Raw genomic sequence first — 6,074 nt, 5'->3', positions numbered from 1 at the left:
CGGGCGACGCTCTCGAGTTAGAAACAAGCCCGGGCAACAAAGCCCGGGCGCCGAGGGGATAGAAGAGGGGCGAGCGGAAGCGGGGGTAGAGGGGGTGGGGGTGGGAGCTGGTACTGGGGCGCCTGGGAGAGAGGAGAGGAGGGGCTGGGGGCGAACAAAAATGGGAACCCACTGGAGTGTGAGGACGAACTGGGACTGGAAGGGGAGAGGAAGAGCCCCGGCCCCAGCTGTCCCTTTGGCCAAGTGAGGGGCCGAGCGTTTGGGGCGTAAAGGGACACAAAGTGTTTTCTGCTCTGAGAGGAAAATTAAGGGCATTGAGGAGGGTGATGGAGGCCAAAGACTGTGACGCAGGCCCACTTAACTTCTTGGTCTTCTTAGGAGAGAAAGTCTGGGCTCCAGATACAGGGATGCCGCCCACCCAACCTTTTTAAGACCAGGAGCCAGGCCCCACCTCGCTGTGGTAACTGACACTGGGAGCTGACTGAACTCGCCTGCAAGCTCAGGATTCAACCCAGAGGCCGGCGAGGCAGAAGAGGCCATCAGACCAGACCTGAAGGCAGAGACGTCAGGAGCTTGGAGGCCCTTTGCTATGGAAGACGAGGAGCATCCTGGAGGAAGAAGAGTTAGGAGCGTGGCTGCATCCAGGCTCTCCTGTGACCTAGGGAGCCCATGACCTCTATTCTGCTGTTTACGCAGTACAAACTGTGGGCATTCACACGACTGCCTACCTGCTCACCGGGTTATTTATAGTGAGAGGAAAGTAAGACAGTGGGCTTGAAAATACTTTCCAAACCAAAGCTCTGTACCCGTATAGATGGATTCACTGTCTGGCAAAGGCAAGGGAGTCATTTTGATGTGTCTCCACTCTTAGATTGATCTTGTTTGGACTGAGATGCGGTTCTCTAACCTAGGGTGAAATTTATAGCGACCCTCAACAGGTTTATCATACATTAAGTATCTGAAAGTATCTGACTCTCACATTCTGGCCCTCACAAGTATTCTATGGTCAGTCTGCTTCCAACAATACTGGTTTTAAAGGGTGTAAATCAAAGTGCGGGGGATTGTCTGATACTCAGAAGTAATAACCAAAATTCGGGGGCCATTTGACTTTTTCTCAGAAAGTAGACCAAACGTTTAACTTGGATTTTAGGTTTTGGCTAATCCTAGTATTTTCTCTCAAATGTCACTGCTACATTAGGAGCCCCATAGTCTCTTGTTTCTTCTTAGCAATTCGTGAAGAGACCATCTTCCCATTCAGAACCCAGGCATGATGATAATTTTAAGGATCTAATTTTTAAGAGGTCACATTGAGACCTACCTTTTTCCAACTTGATAAAATTTATCACCATTAAAGATAATGTGAAAGCATACAATGCCTTGTTATGACAGAGAAAACAATGTGAGGTAGATGATTCCAAAGATGGTCACAACAATATCACCATCATGAAGTGAAGTCTGTCTTTTCTTCCCGTTGAAGCTGGGCTGGCCCTGTAACTGCTTTGACCTATAGAATGTGGCAGAAATAATGTTTGAGGTCTCCCAAGACCAGACATTAAGCAAGCCTGAAAGCTTCGCTTTGCAGTCTGGGGAAAGCCAGCCACCACATAAGAAGAGCCCACCATGTTGTGAGGAAGTCCAAGCTATGTGGAGGGACCACGTGGAAAGAGAGAGATGCCCGACTAGCCCCTAGATGTTCAGCCTGTCTCAGCTGAGGTACCAGACTTGTGAGTGAAAAAGCCCTCCAGGAAGGTTCAAGCCCAGCAGACACCACATGGAACAGAGATGAGCCATCCTCACTGAGCCCCGCCAAAACTGCAGAATTGTGAGCAGATAAATGATTGTTGTTTTAAGGCACTAAATGTTGGGGGTGGGGTGGTTTAAAAGCAGCAATAGGACACCAAAACACAAAGCAAAACAAGAGAAAGGCCCATAGCATACATATCAACCTTCTGTAAACTTCACAAAGCAGAGTTTTGGGGATAATTTTGTTATCTTATCTCAGGAGTCATTTGCTTTCTTTTTACTCTCTTGCTGATTTATAATCGTCCCACCTGGTGCTTGTTTATCCCAGTGCTATACCAAGGGTGGGAGGAGGGGGCGTGGGAGAAGTCTGCTTCTATGAGGGAGGAGTATTTTATCACTGTACATTGTTTGGAACTGTTGGAGCATGAAAATAATAAAAAGCAAACTGAATTTTAGTCAGTTTTTTTATTGTTTTTAAATTCTATACACACACACAGGCACACACGCACACACACAGAAATTCACTGCTTGTTGACTGCATGTAGAGTGGGCGGCTCCCATTGCGTTTCTCCTTGGTGTGCCCCTGGTTTACATACATACATGCAGTGAGACTCAGGGGTAATGTCACCTCCACAGCACAGAGCTGTCTGAACCCAACCAAACTGTCAAATCACACAGCTGCAAACCAGCCTCTTGTCTGTTGGCTGACAAAGACTCAGTGGGGGAAGACCCAGTGAATCCAACCATCGTTTAATCCACAGGGTAATTCTCAGTGGGTTGCTATAGTACCCACTTCTAGGCTGACCCCCTGCTGTGGGCGTGACCCTTTCCCCATCTGTCAGAGTCCTCCTATCTGTTTTCCGTGGAGCTCAATACACTGCCTTATCTACCCCAACAAAAGAGATTCAACCTCAAGTTTTGCTCTGAAGGACCACAGGGCAGGACCACATTTCTGCCAACATCCAGAAACAGTACAGCTAATACCCCTGCCTCCTGTTAACAAAGGGAGTCTATGGCCATTACCCTGCCAGTTGCATCAAGGCTGCTGAAGAACGTTGTTTCCTACCAAGCTGCACATGGAGAACCCCATAGGCTGGCTGCTCAGGGCAACCTTGGAGCAACAAAGCAACAAGTCGTTCAGTCTGTACTGAGAAGACTCCAAAAATGAAGTGTGCCCAGGTAATTTTCAGTCCGTCCATCAACACATATGGTCTGCTGGGCTTCTGCCATCCGTCCAGCATGTTGTCAAGTATCTGGGAAAGACAGAAGTTTTTTTGGGGTTTTTTTTTTTTTTTGGTGAATTTTGAGAAAACAATCATTTGGAATTCCAGTGAAATCTATTGTCATAAGAGAAAGAAAAAAAGGGTCTGTCTTGGTCTCCAGAAAGCCTGGAACAGAAGAAAGCGAGACGTTTGGTGAACTCCACTTTCTGAAATAAAAACAGGCAACAGAAATCTAACTGGGCTGCCAGTTGCCATCTCAGGAAGAAGTCAGAAATGATACTAGGGCCATTGTGTCCTAGCTTTTCAAGACTTTGGAACCTTTGTAACTCTGGCAGATTCGGTTTTTTAAACCCTGTATCCACATGATGATTAGAAATAAAATCCTTAAAATGAAAAGGGTCTGTGTTCTGGCTGAGGCTCCAGAAAGGAGAAGGGAGGCCGGACCACCTCACTCAGCAGCCAGTGTTTGGGGAGAAGAGCTCCCAAGAGCTGTGGTGGTATGTGCTGGATTGTGAGTGATTGACAACAGTTCCCCAGACCCAGTGTGCTTTCTCCAGTTTCTGTAAAGTCCTGACTTTAAAGGCTTTTTATTTTCTAGGTGAATGCACAGAAAAGTGTCCAGTTATTTAAAATTATATTAAAACTCATCCTTACAGCAGAGCAGAAGGTGAGTCATCCCTTCATGGATGTGGCCTAGATCTATGATCTAGAATGGCCCTCCGTACGCCAGCACACACCCCAGGGAGCCATGAAGCTGAAGAGACCCTCTGGGTGGGGCAGTCACGACCAGTCCCAGGGCAGTGGCAGCCGTTATCTGAAGTGTGTGAGCAGAGGTCTTTTGTAGCTTCTGCTGCTAAAGCTACCTCTTCACTCACACGGCTACTTCTGGGTCATTGCCCAACAGCCTGCATGTGCCAGAGGCAGCCCCAGGTGGGGTCTGTAAGCATGAATCACTCTGTTTTGGGGACAGCTTGAGCAGAACGTGTCTTGCTGCCTTTCTCAAAAGGGTGATGCAGACGATGAGATTGCTACTTATGTAAGCCGCACACTGCCTGCATAGTCTGCCTATTTAAGGAAAACTTGTTTATTGGGTTATTCTTTTTGCTGGAATTAACTACCTTAAAGATCCATTACATTTTGCAAGATTAATTCGTGTTCTTAAATGTCCACGTTTTTTATGGTTTTGGCCATGAAAACCTTGCTCATCAGAGGCAGGAGGGTTTTTGATTTCTGTTCTTTTGGGGTCTCTTTTCCTGTTTACTCCTCTGGAAGGAGTAGTCATATCTCTCCCTTTGTAGCTCAGACAGAAGGGAGATGTGAATAGTATAGCCCCATAAAGACTGAACATCACCCACCCATTCATTCAGGCCTGCTGTGTTTACAACATCCATTCATTCATTCAGTAATAATAATAATTATTTTTTAATGAAATAAATTTCCCCAGAACTCACAGCTAACGATCTCAGTAACTGACTCCAGAACCTACATTCTTAATCACCTTATTTTTAAAATTTTTAAAATTTAATTTAATTAGTTTATTTATTTATTTTTGGCTGCGTTGGGTCTTCGTTTCTGTGCGAGGGCTTTCTCTAGTTGCGGCGAGCGGGGGCCACTCTTCATTGCGGTGCGCGGGCCTTTCACTGTCACGGCCTCTCTTGTTGGGGAGCACAGGCTCCAGACACGCAGGCTCAGCGGCTGTGGCTAACGGGCCCAGTTGCTCCGCGGCATGTGGGATCTTCCCAGACCAGGGCTCGAACCCGTGTCCCCTGCATTGGCAGGAAGATTCTCAACCACTGCGGCACCAGGGAAGCCCCCATTCAGTAATTATTTAATGAGCACCTACTCTATGCCAAGCACTGGAGATACTGCAGTGAACAGTCTCAGCCCTCAGGAAGCTTCCCTCTAATGGAGGAGATACAATCAGCTGATAAGTATGGAATGTAATGAGTGCCGTGAAGAAAAACAAAGCTGGATACAGGATTAGAGAGAGGCTGGTGGGGAGGTAGGATGGTCATCGGGCTTCTCTGAGGACAGAAGGACATGAGGGAAGAGGCAGCCCAGGCAGCCAGAAGAGCCAGTGCAAAGGTTGCAAGTAGAGAGTCCTTGTGCTCAAGGAATAGCGTTGTTCTCGTACTAAACAGTGTCACTGAGAATTTAGCACGATCTGGTATCTGATGGTTACCTGAGTTGAAGAGGACTGGCCCAGAACTTTAAATTCCTTTGTAGTCTTTTGGGTTTTGGCCACACTTCCACAAAGGCATATAGGTCCCCGAGAAGTAAATTTTTGTGTTTATCATTATATCACAGAACTAAATTTCAGAGCCCTAAGAACAAGTGTCAGAGAATGGCTCTCATGTAGTCAATTGTGTGGCATCCTGGGAAGGCAAAACCACTTTGGGGCATGTGCTGTCTGGTAAAGAAGGAAGGAACAGGAAATTGCAGATTTCCTGTGCTGTAGTGGGGATAGTTATTTATCTTCTGAGTGCCTCAGTTTCCTCCATCGTAAAAGAGGGGAAATAATACCTACGTAAGAGACAGTGAAAGCAGGAAAGTGCCTGGGACACGTAGAAGTTTTTGATAATGTTTGTTCTCATCAGCACATTGACCTTTTTCTAAGGATTTTACTTTAAGGATTTTGTTTATAATCACCTTGTAGAAATAAGATTTTTTAAAAAGAAAAAACCTAAGCTTAAAAGCATTAATAGCTTTGGAGAACTTGAGTGGCCCCAAACAACAAAGTTCAGAGCCAAATACCCTCATCTTCTTTAATAAGTCTATAAGCAAGAACCACAGAGGTGGTCTGAACCCATGTTTGAATTTGTCCCTATGAAGCCTGCATTTTGTATTATCTGAATGTTTAAAACCAGAGTTTGGAAAATAAACCCTTCCCTAGTACACACTGATACACCAGAGTTACTTTACCTCCTCAGACACAAGTGCAATTGAAACTAATTAATCCTGGAAAGTAAACTCCTAGAAGCCATATTGTCCATAATAAAGAACAGCATTTAAAGAGAGAAGCAACTGAATTTAATGGTTAAGAGCACAGTTCTGGAATCAGACCTTAGTGCAAACTATATGATGTTGGGTTTGACCTCTCTTAGCCTC

This window comes from Grampus griseus, assembly GCF_964374135.1.
Source record: "Grampus griseus genome assembly, chromosome: 17".
In the NCBI taxonomy this organism is placed as follows: Eukaryota; Metazoa; Chordata; class Mammalia; order Artiodactyla; family Delphinidae; genus Grampus; species Grampus griseus.
This window is presented reverse-complemented; position numbering follows the sequence as displayed.